Source organism: Chrysemys picta, chromosome 3 (genome assembly GCF_011386835.1).
Source record: "Chrysemys picta bellii isolate R12L10 chromosome 3, ASM1138683v2, whole genome shotgun sequence".
Classification (NCBI taxonomy): domain Eukaryota; kingdom Metazoa; phylum Chordata; order Testudines; family Emydidae; genus Chrysemys; species Chrysemys picta.
Window position 1 is genome coordinate 89,815,378 of NC_088793.1, and position 26,769 is coordinate 89,842,146.

The window sequence follows — 26,769 nt, forward strand, 5'->3', positions numbered from 1 at the left end:
CCATTTTGTTCCCTAGTAATTGGCTGCATCACAGTCAGGGCCGGCTCTGGCTTTTTTGCCGCCCCAGCGCGGCAGGGGAGGGCGGCCGGAGCCCCGGGGGGAGGGCAGCAAGCCCCGGCCGGGGCTCCGCTCTCCCCGGCGGCCAGAGCCGGAGCACCGCGCCGCCCCCCTCCAGGTGCCGCCCCAAGCACAAGCTTGGTGGGCTGGTGCCTGGAGCCGGCCCTGATCACAGTAGTAACGCTCCTTAGGACATTTCCTATATTCTGATTATGTGTCCCTCCCACTAAATCCTGCCTTCTGATATTTGCTCCACAGAGTACACTATATTCTGCAGATTATGTAGAACTGGAAATTAACAGCTGCAGGACACTAAGAGTGCTGGTGACTTTTAAAAAATCAAATACAGCAAAAACACATATGCCACTGAATATGAGGAGAGTGTAAAACTGTTTTCGATATCGATAGTATATATATATATAATCATGTAACATGTTTTGCACCAAAATGCAAAATTGGCAGAGAAATACCCCTCACTAAGAAGCACCTTTGAGTGTTTAGGTGAAAATAAATTTGGATTTGGCTGTTAGGAGACTGAAAATCATAATTGGAGTGTGCACAGTAAATTTTGAACAGAACAAAAGGTATTTTACGGTGCTGGTATGTATGGCAAATGTTAACTTTGTGGCGAGCATTCATAACTTATGATGTGCTTATGCAGTGAGGCAGAGGATACCCTTGATATCACCTGCAGGTATCCATTACATTGGGTTTGTATATTTTCAGACCTATGTCACTGGATTAGGTGAAAGAATAAAAGGTAAATCGCTCTGAAGCCATTGCAACAATAGATTTTTCCTTTCTATGAAAGGACATCCTGCGTACCCTGTGGTCAGTCTTAAAAATTGAACTTCCTTTCTGGCAGAACCAGAGTTTCTTCTTCCTTTCATGTCTGTAAAAGCTGGCGTAAGTGAGGGCGCCCATGCAAGTACACACATTCCCTTCACTGTGGAGTTTTAGTGCTGCCTCTGTGTCCACAGTGACTTGCTAATTCCTTATTTTTAAAATCTTTAGCCTGGTGTTAGTGTTCTTAAAACATGGGTATGCTGAAAGCCATTGAGACTGAATTTCTCTCTACATAAAACACCATGAACAGTGGCAATGTGAGTGTCACCCATACCAGGCAAGTATTGGATTTTGCCACCTTCTGGTGGCTGACCGTGATAAATGGATAAGAGACTACTAAAGCTGCCAGTTAATGGAGTTACTCCTGTAGCTCATGTGGTAGAGGCTCATGTTTTTAGATCCTGAACCAGTTAAGTCAGTGAAGCTACTTGCATGATCAACAGACAAAGGAAAAACCAAACCAAACAACCCCGACACTCTCTGCATTAATACAATCTTCGGGTTTCACAGTTTAAAAAAAATACAGAAAGGTGTATTTGATTTCTTTTTAAAATATGAATGGTACTATATCAATAGATTTGACAAAGAAAAACAGGAATAGAAAATTCTACCAATGTCTTTTGTCTGAGTGCTGACTAGAGAGCTCTATGCCTGCGGAGTTTGCTACATTTGTGTTTTGTATAAGGCCTAATTCAGAGCACACTGATCTCAGTGGACTTTAGATCGGGCCTATAATAGAGCTAAATAAAGCTCCATTATGAACAAGTCCAAGAACACTCATTTAACACCAGTATCCGCTACCCAGATACGCCAGTGTTTCTGATGCTTGATTTTTATTATAAATGTTCCTTCATTTCATGTACATCGGCTTGTAACCCTTGTGGTATCAGCAAAGGGCTGAGGTTTCCAGAATAGTGTGGTGGAGATGCAGAGAATATCATTTATTATAATAATAATAATAATAATAGTAAAGCTAATGTGTATTATATACCTTCATAGCATAACAATTGCAATTCCTTTGGAAATGTTTAAAAATAGACTTATTAAATGTCAAGTGGTATAAAAAGAAAAGTCTCTGTGTTAATTAGAGCTGGTAGGAGAATGGTAATATTGTCCTCAAAATTAAAAAAAAAAAAAAAGAAGGAAACAGTTTTTCTTGTTCATTGAAAAACTGAACAGCCTCCAATGAAATGAGACTTGTGAAACATTTTTTGGGGGGAAAAAAGGCCTTTTCTCCATGTTTTATTTTTTAATTGTTTTCCTTTGATGGAAAAATGTCGACCATGTCTATTGTTAGTGAAACCGTTTGACCTCCAAAAATCATCATGAGACCTCAAGAAGCCTTTGGCATTGTGCAATTGCTGTCATTCCTATATTGAAAGTTACCTGCTTTTTTTCCTACTCAAATCAGACGCTAGTTTAAAAAACAAAACAAACAAAACCTGCCCTTCAACCTAGGAAGAATTATAAATATTTTCCCACCACTAATATAGTTACTTTTATTTAGTTATATTTGGTAAAACTAGTACATGTTTCCTTCCAACTGGTCTCTGCTTATGAAATATAACATGTTTATTTTGGTTGCAGGAGCTTTAAAAGGATATGGTAGATAGTGGATAGACAGACAGGATAGATGGACAGTGCCAAGCTAGCTGAATATACGTATTAAACTGTGAAGAGCGTCTTTACAGTAAGAAACAAAAAAGAAGAGTGCTGCTTATGCTTTCTAAATTAGAAGTATTACATTTTGATAGTTTCCTATGATAATACAGAGAAGATACATGAATCTTATACTTATTTGATGATATTAAGACCTCGCCACTGGAGGATGTTGATAGTTTGTATCATGTATTCATTCAGTCATTAATCCTGTGAACACTTATGCACATGCTTAACTTTTTATGCACCTCAGTAGCCTGACGTCAGTGAGACTATTCAGATGTGTAAAGTTAAGCATGTGCATAAGCGTTTTCAGGATCAGTTCCTAGTATTCCTGCTTTATTTAACAAACATAAAACATTCAACACCAAATAGAATAATTTTAATCTATCATCTTTTAAATTCATTTCTCTTGACTTTTAGTTCATTTCTCAGTTGGTAAAGCAGAAGTAGTAACAGTGGTATGAATATTACAGATAGACAGACTGGTTTAAAACAAACAAAAAAACCCCAAATAACTGGCTCAAATCTAACCTGAGCTGATATTTTTATTTCTGAGCTTTGAAAGAAATTAATTTAGGTTTTCTTTACTGTTCTTTTTCATAAACCTCTCAGTTCTTTTGAGATTAAAAGAATGTGTTCAGATTGGAACTTTGAGCAGTCCAGTTCGCAGTCCGTATTGCCCTTGTTTTCTGACAGATAATGTCCACATTTATTTTTGTGTGTGCATGTAATATTACTTACATGCCTACCTATATTAACATATGTATGTATGTATGTATCATAGATATGTATTATATATGTTAAAATTATATACAAAAATTACATTATGTATATCAACATTTTGCTCCTGTGCTACTTAATGCTGAAATCTCTGATCAGCTGTCAGTGCCACAACATGCTTTTGCCTGCTCATAGGATCTTCACATGGGAAGGTGAGGAAAATCTATTTTTGGTACTCAGAATAGAACTGTTTGCACACTAAATATGGTCACTAAACATCAGGCCTGTTATTTGCATGTTGGCTAATATTTATATTTGGTTGGGGATTTTTGGCTTGGGATTTATTTCCAAATGCAACTATTGCCTTTAAAATCTGTTTGAGAATGGCACCTTTCTGTTGAACAGAAACCTATTTTTTTTTTCTTTTCAATCTTCTGAAGTGGACTGAAATCTACTATCATCCCAAACATGAGGCTAAGGACTATTAAATGGTGTGTGGGGAGGGGGGGCCTCTCTCTCTCTCTCTCTCTCTCTCTCTTTAATAATCCTTCATATATCCTTTATATATAGGTTCTATAGGTGGATTTTATATGATGTCCACATTAAGCTCTAAGGCACTTCATTGCTAGATGGTCTAGTTGTGGCTCTGACCACTCCTCATTCCAAAATGTAGGTATGGAGACTTAGCTGCCACATACAAATTGTAATCCTGCTCTGAACCTTCCACCAGATAAATCTAGTCTAAGCATTTTAATAGATCACTAATATTTAGCATGTTAAAGATGTCCAGAGAAGTGCTGTCCTTCAAAATAATAGGACAGGCAATGGCTAGTGATGATGCAGAGTGGTAATGCAGTGATGATACAGACATTGGCAGATTGCTGTTGTGAATATTGTACAATCAAGTGGAATGCACAAAATAAACTCCGACAGGTAGAAATGGGGATCACACAAAGGTGTTTGTGAAGTCACTGACAGGTGGAATGTATAAATGGAGGGGAAGAGGTGTAGAGGAGTGGAGTTCAGTCCAAAGCACTGAGGATCTCCCCAGTTACACCCACTTTAATTTAATTGTATTTATATTTCAACGTGTATTTATTCAATATATGTTGAAGCTCTTTATTAGGAGCACAGTCCTCGCAAGTGAGGGTTGGCTGGACCACCTCATTGAATCCAAGTTGTTGCTCTTTAGTTGTCTGCAAGGTTGCTGATGAATAGTGTTTCTTGTATCCACCCTCACTACTCTCCAAATTTGCATGTACTACTTACACAGTTACTCTAGCCCCTACTGGTCTAGAAGTCAAGACAGTTGGATTAGAAATGGAAGAACCCATGGGAATGGAAAGCACTGCTACAGGGTAATTTGTGTGTCTCTTTCTATTAATACTACGTATCTACTCCAACATACTGTGGACATTCAGAGCCAGCCTCAGCATTTTGAGTTGTACCTGTGAAACAATTCATCCCCACCCCACGTCCCCCATTATGCACAGGATCAGGCTTAAATTTTGGGAATGTTTATTGAGATGATTCTTTGCTTCTCCTCTTTGCCCTCCTTTCTCTTTCTCTTTCCCCCTCCAAATATACATACCATAACCATGAATAGCATGTGACTTTTTAGAAAATTGAGTACAAACTTTGTGCTGTGGAATTACGTTGCATTGATTTTCTTTGTCAGTGCTGTCTCTGTGATGAACATTTATTCTTAAATTAAAAACATACGGTTAGCCTTGGCTCTTATAGGCTCCCCAAACTGGAAGAGGGATGTAGTTGTGCACATAATATCATTTAATAACTACTGTACAGAAGTTAATGTGCCATAAGAACAATATTTCTCTGTATAGCTTCTTAGAAAATTTGTTGTTAATAATCTAATGCTGTAGGCTGGGTAATGAAGTGGTAACTGTCTTCTTATAGTGTAAAAGAAACCCTTTTCCATCGCAGAACCATGTATTCTGTCAAGTATGCCCCCTTTAAATAATAAACAGAAGAAATATTTCTTTATAGCATTTTAATGCACCTATATTGTTTCACTATAGCAAGGGAAATGTTTGCCAATAGGATAGCCTTTTTAGTCCAGAGTTGAAATACCACTCTTATTTGAAGGTTTATTTAATCACATTAGTAAAAATACTCAACTATTTCTATTTAAAAGTAAAGTGAAAGGTGCGTTCTTCTCTGACTGTCTGTAATGCTCACTGATGTAAAAATATTATGATTACCTTATGATGTATAATAACCTGGCCTGTAATTTAGTGGCAAGACACATATTTGTGCATGTGTTTGAATATACGGAGTAGTGCGGAAATTATGTCATGTGTGTGTAGAGGACATATTTTGAAAATTTGCCTTGCTTGCTTAGGGCCTGATTCTTACACCTGTACTCCATGGTGATCCAGACATTCCACTTCACATACCATCAAAATGATCGTAAGCCGCGTCAAGCTGAAGCCTGGATGAAAACCATTTCCAGTGGTTGTCCCTTTATATTAAACCACAATTTCCCATACAACACTCACATTTTTCAGAGGGCTGGGCCTAAGCACTTTCTGAAATATCAGACCTCTTCAAGATATCTCTCAGATTGGGCTCATAGAAACTGAGGCACTCAAAATCACTGAGCTCTTTTGGAAATGTAAACCATTCGGTTTTAAAAATTAGGACACATTTCATTATTAAGCAGTTGTAGTGACTTTGCCCTTCCAGAACATGTCACCTTCAATCATGAACATGCAAAACTTTTTTTAACTTTTTCCCAGAGGACTAAAACTGGGCTACCTACAGAGAAGTTATTTGCCTCCTGGGGAGATAAGTCTACACTGGAGCTGGAGATGAATAGCTTTCATCAAGCTAGTGTGCTAAAAGTAGCAGTGGCTGCATAAGTGGTGGGATGGGCTACCTGCCCTGAGTATGTACTTAGGGTTTCAGATAGGGCTGTACTTGGGAGCAGCTAGCCCATGCAGCAGTGGCTACACCACTATTTTTAGTGAGCTAGCTTGATCAAAACTAGCATGGTTACGTCTGCCTAAACAGGATATTACATCTCCAGCTCCAGTTTAGACATACCTTTAGTCACTATAGGAGGGTCAGGCAGGAGACGGGAATGTGGAGGTGCTGGGAATGGGATTGTAGAGGCAGAAAGGGAAAAGAATGTGGGATGCAGGAAATAAACAGAGAGGGGTGCAGAGGAGTGTGGGGGAGAATATGATGGGATGACTGTGAGAGGAAAAGGAGGGGGAAATATGTGGGAAAGGCAAGTGAATAGAGAGTGCAAATGAGGCATCAGAGACCGTTGAGGAGTAGACAGGGAGAATCTGCACTTTGATCTATACTACAGATTTATGTCGGTATAATTTTGTCGCTCAGGGGTGTGGAAAATCCACACCTCTGAGTGATGCAGTTATACCGAACTAACCCCCAGTGTAAGCATTGTTGTGTCAATGGGAGGACTTCTCCCGTTGACTTAGGTACTGCCTCTCAGGGAGATGGAGTACCTACATCAGGGATCAGCAACCTTCCGCATGCGGCCCGTCAGGATAATCCGCTGGTGGGCCGCAAGACATTTTGTTTACATTGGCCCCCCGCAGCTTCCAGTGGCCGCGGTTTGCCGTTCCTGGCCACTGGGAGCTGCGGGAGGCCATCCCTGTGGACGGTCAATGTAAACAAAATGTCTCGCGGCCTGCTAGCGGATTACCCTGATGGGCCGCGTGCCAAAGGTTGCCAACCCCTGACCTATGTCAATGGGAGAAGCTCAGCGTAGGTAGCATCTTCGCTAAGCGCTACAGCAGTGCAGTTCTGTATGTGTACACAATCCTAAGTGAGACAGCTGTGCCTGCTTGAGAGGGACAGAATGGCAGCTTCCCACACACCAAGAGACAGCAGAGGGTAAATGGAGTTCCTGTCGATCAGCAAACAGGAAGGAAACATTTTTGTTTCTGTATTTAAGATTGAATTTTGACCCTGAAATGATCACACACAAGTTGGTCTGGTTCCCATTAAAGGTGATACAATCAAAAAAGGTGTTTGTTTATTTATTTATTTATTTCATTTTTTAATCTCATAAATTTTGGGGTCTCACTGATAGTTTTTGAGCGTTTGAGGTTGGCAGTTCTCCTGTTGCTATGTCTGCCTTTCGTCTTTGTCACCTTTTTCTTTAGTTGCCTGAAATATGAATCTGACCTTTTCATGATCTATATTCCTTTTTGTTAGAACAACTAGTTAACATAAAGTGGAGATAACTTTTAAGAAGTCTCAATTGTCTGAGCAAAAACTAAGTAAGTGATTCTTGAAAAACTGAAGAAAAGAATTAGTATTTTTCTCATGAAAAGAAGTCCAGAATGCTTCAGTGCTGATAGAGAAGCCATTTGTTGTTTTCAAACATTTTTCCTGAGCCTCATAATTGGAAAATATGGATGATCTAAACTTTCTTCCAGAAAGAGATGAGAAACTAATCAACTTCAATTCAGAAGGAAAAATAAAGTATTATGAGAGAGCCTTCCTGGGCAGTTATTGAAAGAGACCCGGTACAAGTTGGACAATAGAGTGCAGCTAATATGTAACCAGGAAGACTTTGTGAATCCCATTCTAGTTAACTTAGAATAGTCAAATTAAAATAGAAATTATTTATTAACCCATTTAGGCATTACACTGGGGAGCATCTTTTCCTTCACTTCCTGCTATATTTTGTTGGTAAGGTATGATTCCTAAGTAATGCTCACATTAAAAGCGGGGGCAAGCTAGCACTGTAGTCATGCACCATTCTGCAAGCTAGCATGTATTGCAAGGCTCCCAGCTCAGTAGCACATATCCTGCGATATGCAGTACATCCTAACCGAGTGACTATACTACTCCATCCTGGCATGCAACTGGAGGTTTTTGTAAGAATAAACAGCCAGCACTGGTCCAGTTATCTTCCCACCCCCCATTCTGGTGCATTTACTAGCCCAAGATGGGTACTGCAGAATAGCTACTGGAAGTGGATTAAACTAAACCACACAAGGCACTGTTAATTCAGAATAAAAGTGTCCACATGCAGGGCTAGCGATGAATAGCTGTTGCACTTTAATTCACACCCTAGTTTATTCTCAATAGCTAGCTACCCCATGAAGACCAGCCCATAGAGAAGGGTGTTTAACCAGTGGCTGCAGGCAAACTGAATGGTGTGAGGGTAAGGTTCTCTTTTAGTAATCCTTGCTTACTGAAGTTCTCATGGAGAATTCTTTGATCTGATAGATGAAATAAAGAATACATCAGAATGGTCATACTGAGTCAGACCAATGGTCCATCTAGCCCAGTATCATGTCTTCGGAGAGTGGCCAATGCCATGTGCTTTAGAGGGAATGAATGGAACAGGTAATCATCAAGTGATCTATCCCCTGTCACCCATCCCCAGCTTCTGGCAATCATCAGTAATGGAGGAAGAATTTATTTAAAAAACAAACATAAAAAAAATCACTTGGACCTGAAGCCCTACTGTTAATTATCAGTTTTGCTAAGTATTGCAACAAGCTAAAACATTGAGTCACCATATGGAATTTGTTTCAGCTGAAATGTGATTCTTCAGGAAAAAAATAGAATGATTTTCCAAAGAGAACTCATTACAGGTTCTTTTGCTGTATGAGAGGGCACTCTCAGGAAAATTAAGTGTCTTGCAAATTACTACTCTGGCTTTCCTGCTGAGCTGTTCTTGTTTTGTTTTTCTGTTTTAAATTGAGAAGAGCATTGCAGATTAATAAGAATGAAATTGGTGTGTCCAGGGCAGTAAAATACCAAGTTTGTTTTACATGTAACATGCAGTTATTAAGATAATAACTAGTGAATACTGTACTGTATAAAAACAATAAACTATCTGTTAGGACAGGCTAAAATAGAAATACTTCAGAACTCCTTTTGGCTTGACTGATGCACTCTACTTTGGAGTTACAACTTAGCCAGCACTTACTGTCATATGCCAAATGACTCTTTTTTTTTCCCTGTTTCCCCCGAGGCAGATGTTTCCAAGACCCAAGATTCACAAGCTTTTTCTGTGCTTTTTTTTTTTTTTTTTTTTTTTTTTAAATCACAGCTACTTCACTGGGAACACAATGCACCAATATTCAAGGGATTGGTGTGTCCATTCTTTTAGATGGCCAAAGAAAGTAGTTCTCCGAGGCAATGCTTGCAAAATCACCTAGCACTGACGAGCCCCAGCACTAAGATTTCTAGTGTGAGGCCTGAGCAGATTCTTTCTTCATTGAACAGGACGTGCAGGTGAAGGAATGACAGGCACAAGTCTCAACTTTATTTAATGCTGGGTAAGACGTCATTTGCCCTACTGCTGCCTCCCACTCTCTCATACCAGGCCTCTAACTGCGTCCAGCGCAGTGTTCAGGACTCCCACTGTACAACCAATAACTTGAGTCCTATATGATAGCCTAACTCATTACAAAATGTGTCTGACGAAGTGGCCATTCACCCACGAAAGCTTATGCTCCAATACATCTGTTAGTCTTAAAGGTGCCACAGGACCCTCTGTTGCTTTTTACAGATCCAGACTAACATGGCTACCCCTCTGATACTTAACTCATTACAGAATCCTATCCACTTCCCACACTTAGGGAGGGGAGGTTCTCAAGGGAGGACCTCAGCCCACAAATACTTTAGGTCTCCCCTTTTTCCATAAGCAGAAGGGCCACTACTACAAACCCGGGTCTCATATATATTCTGGGATCTGTTCCCATTTATCTGCAATGGATGCTGGCTGCAAGTTGCGACAAGCTAAAATGGTTTTGCTTTTCCTAATATTACGCTTTTTAAATTCTTAATGCTATAATTTAATGGCAGGGTCATCCTTAGGCATACGCAGCGTAGGGCACCTGAAAATTTGTGGCACTACTGGGTCTTAGTGTCCACCCTCCAGGCTCTGACCCTTCCTGCAGGCTCCCTTCACAGCTGGCTGCTGCAGCCCGGTGAGTCTTCCCCCTTGTGGATCTAGTAACTTAAAAGTGAAAAAGCCTTCCAGCCTGCCAGACCTATTAGCACAACATTGAAACTGTTAGAGCCATTCAAGTGGTAACGAAGCCATTTAACAGGCATTTGCCAACCCCGGGGTATATACTGTCAGTTTCTGAATTTACTGACAAAAGCAGCTGTGTATTACTGTAATATTTACTCAGAACATGTTAGTCTACAGGACCTTAGTTTAAAATTTGCTTTAAAAATATTTCATTAGTGAGTTGGTGAAGATTATAAAATCACATCTCCAAAAAATCCTTGCATAGATATTAGATGTACAATCATCTTTAGCCGTACATGCTTGGATCTTCAGACATATAGTTTTTTAAATAAATCCTTCAAAAGACCACCTTTATCTAAAATACACATTTTAATTTTAATTACTATAGTAAAAAAAACTTGCTTCCAAAGTCTTCCTGTCCTTTCTGTCCATCCCTTTCTCCCTTCACCCCCCCCCCCCCGCCCCATGCCCACTCCCTCTCCTCCCCCCCCCCCCTTGAAGAGAGCCCTTAAAGGGACAACACCTCTTTCCTTCCAGATAGCTGGACAAAGAGTTTCCCTTCTGTACTTCTGACTATCTGATGAACTAGTTTTAAGGGAACTCTCCAGCAAAATCAGTATCTAGTAAGATATAAAATCCTTTGTTATGCCTAAAATCTTTGGAAACATATTTTTTTAAAGTTGGTGAAATTTCATAAACATGTCTATTGTTATGGAGATCACACAAAGTAAATTAGTGTTCCCTTTTTCTAAAAGCAATGAACATTGTTATGAACACACTAATCCTCTGTGACTGATTCATTGAAAATTCTTTCTTTGTTTTGTCTTTGTTTCAGTGAGTTAAATATGTAGTAACCTGGAATGATTACTTTATGAAGGCTTAAGAGTACACTTAAAATTTAAAATCAGCTTAGAAATACTGATTAAGAAAATGTACAACAGAGAAGAGCTGCATCATGTATTCCTTAATATTTAATGTTGTATTCAGCAGGACAGCTGACTCGCCCTTACTACAAAGTTTTTGCAAATAAATCTCTGACAAACTTCAGGGCATATCCAAAAACCTGTGACTGACATTTTTTATTCCCAAGTTTAGTGTTTTTAATTAGGTACCTTCTGCATGTCCAGTCTTCACCATCTGGCATGCAGTGGAAAACATGCTCTATTTTCTTTAGAAAGAAATTGCAGAAGAGTGTTTTTTTTTCAAATGTTATTTGTTTCATTTGGGATCAGGGATTTGGCTGGAAGGGGTGAGCAGGGTTGAGGAGGGAGACAGCAGGGAGAGGGCGGGGCCTGGGTGGAGTGGGGTGGGGGCTGGGGCGGAGCAGAGGTGGAGTATGGCAGGGCCACAGGCAGAAGACGTGGGCTGGGGAGCTAGCCTCCCCAAACGGCAGATTCACCCACTGCCCATGACAGCAGGTAAGAGCAGGTTGGCTCCCGCACACTCAGCACGCACTGCAGTCTCCTTAGGCAGGGGCCATATTCACAGAATGCCGGCGCCGCACCTTCTGTGTGAGGGAGAGTGTACGGGGGTCTCTGCGGGGAACTGTGACTCTCCACTGCTGTGAGGCGGGCCGGGCATCTCGGTATCCTTTGCTGCCTCGTCTCTCCCTCCCCGAGCCTGGGCTGCCGTCGGGAATAGGGGCACCAGTTTAATAATAATGCATAATAGGGTGACCAGACAGCAAATGTGAAAAATTGGGACAGGGAGTGGGAGGTAATAGGAGCCTATATAAGAAAAAGACCCCAAAATCGGGACTGTCCCTATAAAATCAGGACATCTGGCTACCCTATTACCTAGGGCCCCATAAATCCTAAGGATGGCCCTATCTAATGGTGCCTCCATGATGATGTGAGGAAGTTGGGAAAATAAAACCACCAGACTTGGCAATTTTGATGAAAAATTCCATGCTGAGTGGGTAATCGGTCACATCCACATTGTCATGAATAACACAGCCTGGGTTGTATATTAAGGTGGGAAGGAGAAGTAGCTGTCCAGAGCAAGAGGCTTTTTGAAAAGCCCAAGGAAGCTTAAATAGACAAAGGTGTAAGGGGGTAAGGGAATGAAAGCCAATAAACTAGCCCATTCCTCTACCTTCTGCCAATGGGAACGTGGCAGATATGAAAGTGCACTCTCTGTCAGTCTTCCCCACCACCTGAGTGCTGTGTCCTTTCTGTGAAGTCACCCAAAGTTGATTGTGGGAGTGGGGTATTTGTCTTTTTGGAATTAGTCTTTTGCAACAACTTTTGAGTAAGTTTTCCCCATGCAGATGTACTTGCTTCTTTGTGATAGCCACTCAATTCTTCTTGAGTTTTGCTTTTGCTTTTTAAATAATTTCTGTTAATTAATGGCTGTTTAAAATCTGATCAATGAGAATGTTGAATCTACTACTTTTAGCACATTTTATACCTGATCAATTTCACAGAATTTTATATGTGTGTGTATCTATCTATCTATCTCTATATATCTATATAGGTATAAATAGGAATGACTCTTGGCTATTCTACCAGATTGGTAAGAATGAAATCTGTCCATGCTACATGACTATATTTCTCATTTACTATTCTGGTGATTATAATTTTGTTGTACTCATCATAAATATCTAGTTCTTTTGAGATATTTTCTAATCTGCATCTGGGAAGATGAAAAAAAATATAAAATAAATGGACTTCCAAATATCAGTGATCTTAACTTGTGGAGCATAGGATGTCATAGCGGTACTGATATTGAAGTGATTGTTGGAAACTGTTGTTGAATCTTTTGTCCCCTTTGGAAACTCTTGAACATCATCTCCATCATCTATGATGCAAAACATATAAGAATTGTCACTGAATGTTTTTGTGTGCAGTGTTATTGTAGCTGTGTTGGTCCCAGGATATGAGAGAGACAAGGTGGGCGAGGTAATATCTTTTATTGTACCAACTTCTGTTGGTGAGAGAGACAAGTGTTCTAGCTACACGGAGCTCTTCCTCAGGTCTGGGAAAGGTACTCAGAGTATCACAGCTAAATATAAGGTCAAACAGATAGTTTAGCATAAGTAGTTAGCACATATTCTAAGGGACCATTCAAGGTGAAGGGGCCCGTTAGACCCCTGTAGTGATAGGACAAAAAGCAGGGCCGGCTCTAGGCACCAGCAAAACAAGCTGGTGCTTGGGGCGGCACATTTTTAGGGTCGGCATTCTGGCGCGGGCCATGCCACCCCTAAAAATGTGCCCCGGCCGCTCTAACTCACCTCCGCTGCTGCCGCTCGTGCGCCGCTGCTCACCCTCCCTCCCAGGCTCTCAAACCCGGGAGAGAGGGGGAGATCCCGAGCGGCCGCGGCCCACGAAACAGCTGATTCGCACGCCGGATCAGCAGCGCATGCGCCATGGCCACTCGGGATCTCCCCCTCCCTCCCGGGTTTGAGAGCCTGGGAGGGAGGGGGAGCAGCGGCGCGCGAATCAGCTGTTTCACGTGCCGCGGCCGCTCGGGATCTCCCCCTCCCTCCCAGGTTTGAGAGCCTGGGAGGGAGGGGGAGACCCCGAGTGGCCACGGTGCATGCGCTGCTTCTCCCTCTCCCTCCCTCCCTCCTAGGCTTGAGAGCCTGGGGGGAGGAGGCAGGGCTGGGGATTTGGGGAAGGGCGGAGTTGAGGCGGGGCCGGGGGTGGGGTAAGAAAAAAAATGGGGTGGGGGGGCAGCTAAAATTGTTTTTGCTTGGGGCGGCAAAAATCCTAGAGCCGGCCCTGACAAAAAGGGGGGTAAGTTGGTTACAGATTGTTGTAATAAGCCATAAATCCAGTGTCTTTATTAAGAGCATGATTTTCAGTGTCTAGCAAAGTTATGTATTTTAGCTCCAAGGCTCCTCTTTTGAAAGTGTTTCCTTTGAGGATAGGTCAGATTTTAGAGTGATCGCTTTGTGAAAAGTGTTCACCCACAGGTGATAGGGTGTTTTTGTCGTTTATCATTCTTACAACAATCTGTAACCCACTAACCCCTGTAGCGGGGTGGCCACCTGCTCTGAGCCTGAAAGGGTTACAGCCAGCCCTGGGAGAGGACTGGGGCGGCGAGCTAAAGGCTGGGCTGATTGGGGAAACAGCTTCAGCTGGGGCCATGCCCCAATCAGGCCATAGCTGGCCTTATAAAAGGCTGTGAGCCAGGAGTTCAAACAGTTCCTCTCTAGCTGTTGAGAGAGATGGGCCTAGCTGTTGGGGAGCTCACCAGGGTACCTAGAGTGAAGCAGGGCTTGGGAAAGGCTAGGGGAGCTGGGAAGCTCCAGCCTGGAAAACCCCCAGCCTGCAGGTCTTGCTGATGTCCTAAAACAGGTACTGGGGTTGCAGAGGGGCAGCCCAAGGGTAGGCAAAGGCAGCAGGTCCAAACCCTCCTTGCTAATGATGAATGGCTTGTACACTGCAGTCTGCCCCAGTGAGCGGGGGCTAGATGGTGATTGGCAGTAGCCATCATAGACTGAGGCAAGGTGGGAATAGAGGGTTGGGGGTTCCCCAGGGAGGGGAGACCCAGAGCTGTGGGGGTACTGCGGAGGGCAGAACCCTGAGAAAAAGGGGCACTGGGGTCCGGGTGGGACATGGGGGCCAGCAATAGGCAAGACACCGGCCAGCAGAGGGTGCTCCGGAGCTGGAGAGCTAATTCCTAGGATGACCAGCAGGAGGCACCGTGGTAGGTGAGTCGTTGCATCGCTACACCCCCCCTTTTTGTCCTAGGACTACAAGGACGTTAATGGGCCTTTTATTTAGCTGTGACATTCTGAGTACCTTTCCCAGACCTGAGGAAGAGCTCCCTGTAGCTTGAAAGCTTGTCTCTCTGTCACAGCGGTTCTCAAGCTGGGTATGTCTAACCCTGGGGATATGCAGAGGTTTTCCGGGGGGTACATCAACTCATCTAGATATTTGCCTAGTTTTACAACAGGCTACATAAAAAGCACTAGCGAAGTCAGTATGCACTAAAATTTCATACAGACAACAACTTGTTTGTACTGCTCTATATACTATACACTGAAATGTAAGTACAATATTTATATTCCAGTTGATTTATTTTATAATTATATGGTAAAAATGAGAAAGGAAGCATTTCTTCAGTAATAGTGCGCTGTGACACTTTTGTATTTTTATGTCCGATTTTGTAAGCAAGTAGTTTTTAAGTGAGGTGAAACGTGGGTGTACACAAGACAAATCAGACTCCTGAAAGGGGTACAGTAGTCTGGAAAGGTTGAGAGCCACTGCTCTAACCAACAGAGGTTGGTCCAGTAAAAGATATTACCCCATTCACTGACTATTTTGGGCATTTTGGAGCTAATACAACGTTTTCCATTTGACTAATGTACAATGGCTGACAATGATCATTCATATGTATTTAAGACAATTATGTGGTTGGGTTTTTGTCCTAGGGACTTGGAAGTTTTTCGGCTTATTTATTAATTTTACTAATTGGTTATTGAATTCCAGCTTTTGTGGAGTCAATGCTTAATATGCTAGTTAGAAACTTAAATATTGATTTGACATAAAATTAACAATCACATTTAGTTTTGGAGACTGTAGTTCCTTATATTTGCCTTTCAGATGTCATTGAATTGTATGTTGAACACTAAAAATGTGGAAGGTGTCACCATAGAACTAAAATGTTTTCTTTTCATTAAAATTCATAACATAACCTCTATTTTCAAAAAATCTCTTTATTCCTTTGGAAAATGAAAGGGGTGTCCGTAACATAACTCCTGGTTTAAAAAACAATCAATAGTGGGATGTAAACTAAAAGTGATACAAATTTAGTTCTACCATTGCTATATATGTGAATTATGAAAGAAGCTGAAGTTATGTTCAGATTCCTAGGTTTCAAAAGCAAAGCACTGTTGTGAAATTTTACTAATATAGATATATAGAAATGCAGAAAAGGTGATGCAACAATAGATGCTATATAATGACTTACAAGATCTTCACCAAGCATTCTCAAAACTACGATACCCACACAAGGAAATAAAGAAACAAATCAACAGAGCCAGACGTGTACCCGGAAGCCTCCTGCTACAAGACAGGCCCAGAAGAGAAACCAACAGAACTCCACTGACCATCACCTACAGTCCTCAGCTTAAACCTCTCCAACACATCATCTGTGATCTACAACCCATCCTGGACAATGATCCCTCACTTTCACAGACCTTGGGAGGCAGGCCAGTCCTCGCCCACAGACAACCTGCCAACCTTAAGCATATTCTCACTAGCAACCATGCACCGCACCATAACAACTCTAACTCAGGAACCAACCCATGCAACAAACCTCGATGCCAACTCTGCCCACATATCTGCCCCAGCAACACCATCACAGGACCTAACCAGATCAGCTACAACATCATCGGCTCATTCACCTGCACGTCCACCAATGTTATATATGCCAGCAATGCCCCTCTGCTATGTACATTGGCCAAACTGGACAGTCACTACGCAAGAGGATAAATGGACACAAGTCAGATATCAGGAATGGCAATATACAAAAACCTGTAGGATTCCACTTCAACCTCCCTGGCCACACAATAGCAGATGTAAAGGTTGCCATCTTACAGCAAAAAAACTTCAGGACCAGACTCCAAAGAGAAACTGCTGAGCTCCAGTTCATTTGCAAATTTGACACCATCAGATCAGGATTAAACAAAGACTGTGAATGGCTATCCAACTACAGAAACAGTTTCTCCTCCCTTGGTGTTCACACCTCAACTGCTAGCAGAGCACCTCACCCTCCCTGATTGAACTAACCTCATTATCTCCATACTGATTTATACCTGCCTCTGGAGATTTCCATTACTTGCATCTGAAGAAGTGAGGTTCTTACCCACGAAAGCTTATGCTCCCAATACTTCTGTTAGTCTCAAAGGTGCCACAGGACCCTCTGTAACCTTTGGCATGCGGCCCCTCAGGGAAATCTGCTGGCGGGCCGGGATAGTTTGTTTACCTGCAGCATCCACAGGTTCGGCCGATCGCAGCTCCCACTGGCCGTGGTTCACCATTCCAGGCCAATGGGGGCTGCGGGAAGTGGCGTGGGCCGAGGGACGTGTTAGCAGCCTCTCGAACAGGTCTTTCTGCTGGGCTCTATTTTCCTCTCTCAGCTGACATTACTGCTCCAGAAACTGAGCTGCAAACCTCTCTTCACACATTGAAACTCTGTTCTCTTGCTGTGCAACCTGTCTATGCCTTTCACATTTACCATGAATCCTCCTTCTTCTGGTACTTCACCTGATTTTTGACCCTGTCCAGAATGTCCACCATACGTTCATCACAGAAACACTGTCCGTGACAGTTCTGCATCCCAGGAACCTGCGCTGCTGAAGTGGAAGGAGCAGCAGAGGTTGAAGGGCTAGCAGAGCTCAAAGGGCCTGTTGCAGTGCGCGATTCACCGCTGCGGCACCTCCTGCTAGTTGTCTCGGGGAATTAGCTCTTTTCCAGCTTGGGCGCCTTCTGCAGGCCGGTGTCCTGCTTGTAGCTGGCTCCCGTGTCCCTCCCAGACCCCGGTGCCCCTTTACCCGGGGGCTGCCCCCTGGCAATACCCCTACCAGTCTCTATGGGTCTCCCCTCTCTAATCCCCACCTTGCTTCAGTCTGGTTTACTGCCAGTCATTACCAAGCCCCTGCTCCCTGTGGCAGACTGCAGTGTAAAAGCCACTCATCATAGGCAAGGGGGTTCGGACCTGCTGCCTTCCTCTGCCTCCCAGTACCTCTATGGGCCTTGGACCAGGCCCTGCTGTCTGAGGAGTTGCTAGCCTGGAGTTCCCCTGCTCCTCTGGCCTTCCCCAGCCCTGCTTCACTCCCAGTACCCTTTAGGACTCAGGCAGCTAGGTCCATCTCTCTTCTCAGCTAGAGGGGAGACTCTTTCAGCCCCTGGCTGACAGCCCTTTTATAACGGCCAGCTGTGCTCCGTTTGGGACGTGGCCCCAGCTGCGGCTGCTCTGCCAATCAGCCCAGCTTTTCCCCTGCCCCAGCCCTCTCCCAGGGCTGTTTTAAGCCCTTCCGGGCAGGAGCGGGTGATCACCCTGCTACAGGGCCTAAAAGAAGACCCCAAACAATGCACCTACCACAGCTGGGGTTGGATATTGTTTCAGTGCTTCACAACAGGTACAGTGCATCCCCAGGCAAAAGTGCCTTTTGGAATTTCAAGGCCCCAAATTGATACTTTGTAAAATTGAATTACAGTATGTTCTGAGAGGAGAACCTCAGCTCCCAAGCTCCTGGGGCAAAACTCAGTTAATCACAGTGATAAGACTGCACAATGATAAGTAACAATTAAAAAAAAATTAAATTGAGAGCTCCTTGCCTTTTGATGGGAGAGGGGAGTCGTGGTTTACTATATAAACCTTTTCTATACTTTCAGGCATTCCGCATTCTTGAGGACATTACAATCCTAGGGGTTTCAGAATGGCACAGAGATTTTATTCCAAGCTGCCAGTGACAAGCCAGCCGCATTATCAAACTTATGGTGACAGAACAGCACATCTACGAATGGAATGGACTGGTGACCTACAGGGCTGGGCCCTTCCCTGCAATTTGACTACCTAGCTGGAGTTCTATTGTGTGAAAAGTTTGTGGCTATCAACATCCAGGATTGGATCCAAATTCATGGGGAAATCAACAGGATGGTGCATTAGCATCCTCATGATATGACTGCTTGCCTCTCTATGGCTTTGTATGGCCCCCGATGTAAGCTACTCTTAACGCATCTACTAGGAACCACGTGCAAACACACAATAATACGGACACTCAGATAACTACACAGCCACCACATTTCTGGATTGCATACAAACCTCACACCATATTCTGGACATTGATTTCATCACCTATGGGCTACATTAAACCTTCCAACTCCACTCCTGGAAAGTTTTCTGTTCACAGGCGACTTGTTACGTTGTGGCATGCCTCATTTGTATGGCATGGCATATTAAAAGGGAAGGCAGTATAAGTGTCCTACTATAAACACCCCAGTGCATTTCTGTAACAATGTGCAAGTATCTAGTAAAAAACTAATTTTAAAATGCTTGTTTCACTGTTGTTTGTGCTTCCCGGTCTCCATTTTGAATTTCACAGATTAGTGCTGGTGGGGGAGTAAAGGGGGTGTTGGGGGTTGATGCCGGGGTCTTGGCATGCAATCCATCATTATTGGATATCATTGTTCCCCAAGGCTTGCAATAAATTTTGCATTGGGAAATAAACCAAAAATCGCTCCAATGCCTATCTTAATAGCAACAAACATGGAGTCAGAAACTTACCAGGCTCAGGGACTATTTCTGCCTTTTGTGTTTCTGAGGCTGGTTCCATGGCAGGCAGCTCCCTTGGGATGGCATCAGAAAGCTCCTGTGAGTAGGGACCCAGAATGTGCTGTAGCTGCTCCAGCAGTAAAGTCTCCTTTTGGACCAGTTTGAGTACAAGAGTCACTTTGGCACCCTCATCCAGCTCTTGCTGGCTCCTCTCCAATCCAATACTGGATTCACGAGTGCACCATCCCAGCTGACCAGGCTCTTATGATGTGCTGATGGCTCAGTACAGCACCTGGTCAAACTCCTCATAAAAGGGACAGGAGGATGGCGAGTTCCCAGAAGTGCAGTTCTCGTCTCTGGCTTTCCAGTAGTTGGCCTTGAGCCACTTAATCCTCTCCATGCACTGGTCACCAGTCCAGTGAATCCCCAATGCTGCCAGCTGGTCCACATGGCCATTCCTGGAACTCTGGCTAAAGTCAAATTGTTTGCTTGCCTTGCACCAGAGATTAACCAAAATCTATCTGCTCCTGTGACCAGCTAGCAGCATGCTTGGTAAAAGGATTTCTTCTTGTCCGTGGCCTTATAAATGCAGGAGAACATTCTCTCTGCCTGCAGCTCAGTGCTTAGAACAAAATGAAAGGATTAAATGCTGGTTCCATGGCAGGCAGCTCCCTTGAGATGGCATGAAAAAGCTCCTCTGAGTAGGGACCCAGAGTGTATTTGAACCAGGAGGTTGCTTCCGTTTCCTGGAAGTTGATTGACCAATCTTGCAAAATGATGGTTTGGGTCTGAGCCCCCTTGGGAGTTGGGCTCGAACGCTCTATCCCTGCTAGGTCTTGTGGCCCAGGCTTGGGCCCAAGTTAGACAGAATTGCGTGTAGCTGGAAGGGGGGGTTTGGACTTGAGCCTGAGTCTGAGCTCGAGCTCTCATTGCAGTGTAGACATACCTTCAGTGTCTACAAGCTCTTACAAAATAATAACCATGACTCTTGGTAGAACAATACCAAAATCACAAAAGGGAAAGCTCAACAAGTCAACCTAAATCTGTGTACCAAAGAACAGAAAAGCAATAATTAACAAAATATTACCTACTTTATCAGATTTGAATCCAGCAATTGAAGTAAGACAAATATATCAAATGTTAATAGACTTAGAGGAAAAGTTTGAAGGATATTTGTGTAAAGTAATGACTTTACTTTAAATCTAGAGTCTTTCCCTTTCCACAATGGGAATTCGACATTTGGGATCCTAAATATGATAGAAAATGAAATAATCATGAAGAATCAAACAGTTCAGCACCAAAAGAGTACACAACCAGAAAATCAGTATGGGACCACTGTCAGAGGCCAATGGAAAAGAGTCAAAACTAGAAAATCAAACGACTGGAGGTTTTGAAATGACCCATAGCTCTACATAGTTGAACAACGATTTAATATATTATGTTCATAATTTACAAATGATTCTTGGACAAGGGTCTATACAAGATGGAACTGTAATATCTAATATATTTTTACAAATATCCAAGGTATAATGTGTGTCTCGTGTAACCTTGAATGAAAATTGTCATACAACTTTAAATAAGTGCAGGTGACAGTGTACATCAAAGACGACATAGTGACCTGGACAAGAAATTGCATATTTATCTTTAGTTTGGTATGAGGGCCAATAGCTCTGGGAAGTGTATTAGGTTACAGATACAGGATAAACGGAATTTTAGGGCTTCTGTGTTCAATGACGTGATTTTCAGAAAATTAAGCTATATGAGTGGCAACTATGTTGTAAGACACAAATATACATAGTTTCCATGGTGGTGTGCCTCCTCCCCTTCCATCTCCCCATCTGACACTATTTTCTTTTTGTGCAAATATGACAAAACTGACAGCAAAAGCAGAGCCATCAACTTTGCATGACAAGCCATGATAAACAACTTTACCAACCACAAAGTCTTGAGGCTTTGAAATTAGCAAGGCTGCATGCCATATCAAAGAGAAATTGCTGGCACATCCTGTTTAAAATGAAAAGAGGCAATTCTGGTCTTCATGACAATCTGGCTGGACTCCACATTTATTTTCAATATTCTTCCACAAGTAAAAACTGTCTGCTAAAGATTACAGTGTGCTAGTTTCCTTATTACAAAGTGGGGTTTTTTTGTTTTTTTGTTTTTGTTTTTTTTTAAATACAGGTTGGCCCTATTGTATGCTAGAATAAAAAGTCTTATTTTATTTAATGGTATAGGAAGTCGGGGGACTTAAGCATGAGCTGGAAGGGATGAACTTAACATATTGAAGTGCTTTGCTGAATTGGGACTCTAGTGTCTCCACTCTTACTAAAGAGTGTTCCTGTCTTTACATTTTCTTATAGGTTTCAGAGTAGCAGCCGTGTTAGTCTGTATCCGCAAAAAGAAGAACAGGAGGACTTGTGGCACCTTAGAGACTAACAAATTTATTAGAGCATAAGCTTTCGTGGACTACAGCCCACTTCTAAGTGGGCTGTAGTCCACGAAAGCTTATGCTCTAATAAATTTGTTAGTCTCTAAGGTGCCACAAGTCCTCCTGTTCTTCTATTTTCTTATAGGTTCTTTTTACTTTATTCTGGAGTCATGAGTTGCAGGAGAGAATTTTTGGTGTCTGTTTTTAAGGTCACTATTCTTGGTGCAGGTCTCCATCTGTCTATTTAGAGACTTATATTATGCTTATTACTATGGTGGGCTGAGTATTTCTGGAATTCTCTGTCTCATAGATTCTCTTTGAGTCTTTCATGCCTCTTTGTGACAAAGGAAGAACAGATGATGCTTCCTCCAGATCCTGTTAATCTTAAGGGATTAGCTAGGATGGGTCATCTGATATGGTCCTTTTCCTAGGAAAAGGGTCAGACCTTATAAAAAGAAATACTATTGCAATGGTCCAATCAGTGTAATAACACTAAGAGTGAAATGTATTATTTTGGATCACTACAGGATTACTTGTTTTAAATAAGAGACAAAATCCAGGATCCAAACTGGAGCTCCAGTTCAAGAAGGTACTTAAACTGTGCCTAACTTTATGCATATAAGGTGTCCTATTGAAATCATTGAGACTACTGGGATTTTTTAAGTTAGTGTGTGCTTAAGTATATGGCTGAATTGGGCCCTTGGATCTCTCATGTGGTAGCAAAACTCATTGCCTCTGAGTCCCTCGGCCAGCTTAATTTTTGGATGTTTTAATTTATTTACATTCTACGTCGTCATATTGGTCACTTTTACTGAGTTAGTTAGTGTGATAAGTGATTTGAATCAAGTAAATTTAAAAACAAATGTTACACTTTAAGGTCCTGATTTTCCAGCTAAAAGTTATGGCTCTTGTTCCTTCCTCTATCTGTCTTTCCCCCATTAATATGGCATCATGTTCACGTTCAGAGATCCCTACTGTATTATACTGAAATGCAATGGAGTGCAGTTGAGAGCTATAACTATCATAGCTGTTTTGTTTTATTTTTCAGTGTGTATAATTGCTCTCCAAAGTCTACTTAATTACTATGCTTTTGGGGGGTTTTCTAGGCATCTCCATTTCAGTCCATGTCCCAGCACTTCAGAGTCAGTGTAATAAATTCTGACCTATCTTGAAATCCCTATAGCAAGGATTGAAAAAAGAGGTGCCTCAAAACAATATATATATTTTTAAATGCAACAGATAGACATAACAGTACAAAGAAGCCATTTATATGAGCCATTCAGTCTGTAGGATGATGAAATGTGCTTGTTGATATCAATCATTCTAATAAGATCTTCAAAGCTGTCACAATAAAATGTTTTGTCCCAGGGACAGAAGGTACAGACTGGTCACCAAAATGTGGCCCTCCATACAGCTAATGACCACTCTCTCACTTTTTAATATAAAGATGAGGCCCTTAGACAACAGGTCCCAGAGTGCAGTGCTCCACCTGATTGGAGAGAAGGGAATTGCATGTTCTGACCTGTAGGATTCTGTTAGTTGTAGGGTTACCATTCGTCCGGATTTACCCGGACATGTCCTCCTTTTGTGTGCTAAAAATAGCGTCCGGGGGGAATTTGTGAAGCACTCACAATGTCCGGGATTTCTCCCTCCCCCGGCTGGGAGGGCTGCAGGAAAGTCCCGGGCTGGACTCCGGAGCAGCTTCCTCCTCCCACCCCCCCCTCCCTGCATTCTGAGCCGGCCGGCAGCTCCTCCTGCAGCCCGCTCCGGCAACCCTGTGCAGGGCCAGGGACCGGGTTTTGTGTTGTGCAGGGGAGCTCAGCCATGTGTCCGGCTGGCACAGAGCCCAACACCCTGTTCTGAGCAGCAGGGTAAGGGGGGGCAGGGGACAGCAGTGGGGAGAGGGATCGGAGCAGTCAGGGGACAGGGAGCAGAGGGGTTTAGATGGGCTGGGAGTTCTGGGGGGGAGCTGTCAGGGGGCAGGAGTGGGGAGAGGGATCGGAGCAGTCAGGGGACAGGGAGCAGAGGGGTTTAGATGGATCGGGAGTTCTGGGGGGGGCTGTCAGGGGGCAGGAGTGGGGAGAGGGATCGGAGCAGTCAGGGGACAGGGAGCAGAGGGGTTTAGATGGGTTGGGAGTTCTGGGGGGGGCTGTCGGGGGCAGGAGTGCGGAGAGGGATCGGAGCAGTCAGGGGACAGGGAGCAGAGGGGTTTAGATGGATCGGGAGTTCTGGGGGGGGGCTGTCAGGGGGCAGGAGTGGGGAGATGGATCGGAGCAGTCAGGGGACAGGGAGCAGAGGGGTTTAGATGGGTTGGGAGTTCTGGGGGGGGCTGTCGGGGGCAGGAGTGCGGAGAGGGATCGGAGCAGTCAGGGGACAGGGAGCAGAGGGGTTTAGATGGGTTGGGAGTTCTGGGGGGGGGCTGTCAGGGGGTGGGGAGTGGTTGGATGGGGCGTGGGAGTCCCAGGGGTCTGTCTGGGGGTGGGGGTGTGGATAAGGGTTGGGGCAGTCAGGGGACAAGAGGCAAGGAGGCTTAGATACGGAGTGGAGTCCCGGGGGGCAGTTAGGGGCAGGGGTCCCAGGAGGGGGCAGTCAGGGGACAAGGAACGGGGGGAGGGTTGGGGGTTCTGGGGGGGCGGGAAGTGGGAGGGGCAGGGGCGGGGCTAGGGCGGGGCTCCTCCCGTCCTCTTTTTTGCTTGTTGAAATATGGTAACCCTAGTTAGTTGCATCACTCTATTAAGGATAAGGGCAGCTACAGTTTGCTTGACTTAGCATAAACTAAATCTGGCCTTCACGCTCTGCAAATGTGGAAATTGCCAACATCTCTTGTAGTGCAAAGTTCAAACCCTTCTGGGGTAGTACATATTATGGAGACACTGTTAAAATGATCTTTGGGTGAGTTGTGATGATTCCCTCAGAAATGTTATACTTTATAATTTCAGTCCCTATTGTAAAGCTGTAACAGTGTTATTGTGAAGGTGCTCTGGAATCTTCATTGAAAATGTATTTTTTCTGTTCTTGAGCCAATTTTCAAATCTTAAAACTCAACGTATTTTTAAATGGAGTGACTCTAAATCATTTGCTGAAAAGTTTCCACTCCAAACTAAGGATTAAGTGGTATGTAAAATTAAGTTTTTTTTTTTTTTTTTAAGTTGCTGTTTTTCAGTAGAGCGTGATGAAAAAAGCATCTGAAGCCACAGAAAGTTCCTCCCTCCCTTTTTGTCCATGTTACAACCAAAAAAAAAGAAAAAACAACAACAGCCAAACTCATGCAGAAAAAAAAATTGAAAGGGGGAAAAAAGAAGCTTAAATATCAATTGTCAGTTCAAACCATTTTTTAAGGTAAAATAATAAACCCCTTAGAAAAGGAGTTTGTAATTCATGTTTGGTACATCCTTAACTTTGTGCCATAACTGGTGCAGTTTTTTTCTAAAGACTTTTATCTGTTCGGTTTTACCCCTTTTGAAGTATTAGCATTGTTGAAGCATTTAAATGAAATAATTTGCAAGCACATTGAAACATAAAGGAAATTGAAGAATATGTTTTCAATTAAAACTTTCAATGTAGCAGGTTCATCCCTCTTTTTGTTAACAGACACTTTATGTAACAAGCATCACTGAGGGGCTCTGTAATATTTTGAACCTAAGTCTTTTGAATTCACAGGAATTACCCCATGTTAATAACTCAGCAAATACCATAATTAGGCTATTAAAAATCTAGCATGTGATTAATCTGAAAGGAAAGTAGAACTGTTTTCAAATGGTCTAATAACTAGATCATAACCTCTTATCAATTTGAAATGTATCCCATTGGAAACATGAGGGGATTACACAGCAGAAATAGGGTTTTTCATTCTCTGTGTACATCACATGAAGAAATATTAAAGGCTTATGAAGGCTCAGTAAATCATTTTGCTATTCAGACACTGAATTTTAGATAAGTGAAATATTTGCTGGTATTTTTACATTTTGTATCATATTCCGAGACTTGAAAAGAATGGAATGTCTTTTTCCTACTTGCAGTAAAGTTTATTGCTTCTTATTCAGCGCTTGCTAGTAAAGATAATAAAATGTGAGCATAAATCAGCCTATTTTAAGAGACATCTTGTTTTATATAATAAACTTAGATCAAATATTTTTCTTTTAAAATGTTTTACATTCATTTCATCTGAAAACAACACAATTGCTTTTTTTTTTTTTTGTAACTGCCATGTATTTTAGTAATTTCCCCCCCATCTTTCGGGATGTCTGACATGACTACATTCTCATCCTACCTTTTAGCTGAGTGAAAGATGTCTTTAGATAGAGGGATGCTTGCTGGATGTCACAAAGTTGCCACTTTCTCGGTGAAGGGGTGCTCCTCTTGCAGCAGTCATGATTCACAGAATCTTTCAGCAGGCGTTTCAGGAGGGTTAAAGTGAGGCAGCTCACTAATTCAAGAGCCTTTTTTGGTAGCTTTTGGACTTTTTAACTTTTTATGCAAAGCTAAGCTGAATCATATGCTGGCTACTGAATGATGGATCTGCCTTCTGAGTCAGTTCCAGGAGAGAATAATTTTCTGTTTCCCAGCAGTTAAATGGCTCTGTATGAGAGGTGGAAGGGGATTGAGGATTCTGATTCATCTGATCCCATGTGTTAATTTAAAGACGAGTATGACATTTATTTTGGCATACATCTTTACACTGGGATGGGATTAGTATGACTTGGAAAGCAAAATCTCTAGTGTTTCTAATTAATCAAAATTATTTGTATACTTTAAGGAAAAAAAACCACTCTGTCATTACGGTGTCTTCCCATGTTTATTGCTCTGTTCACGTTACAGTATCAAAGTTCAGATT

The 26,769-nt window shown here is 42.7% G+C and overlaps 2 protein-coding genes across 5 annotated transcripts in view; one reads left to right on the forward strand and one right to left on the reverse strand.

Annotated features, from left to right (window-relative positions):
• COL10A1 (collagen type X alpha 1 chain) overlaps positions 1-26,514 on the reverse strand; it is a 76,568-nt gene extending 50,054 nt beyond the window's left edge. Inside the window, exon 1 of the mRNA XM_005306364.4 lies at positions 26,206-26,514. The gene's annotated coding sequence lies outside the window, so the exon portion shown is untranslated. The remainder of the gene's footprint in view (positions 1-26,205) is intronic.
• NT5DC1 (5'-nucleotidase domain containing 1) overlaps positions 1-26,769 on the forward strand; it is a 243,109-nt gene that overhangs the window by 78,412 nt on the left and 137,928 nt on the right. The gene's annotated exons all lie outside the window — the stretch shown is intronic.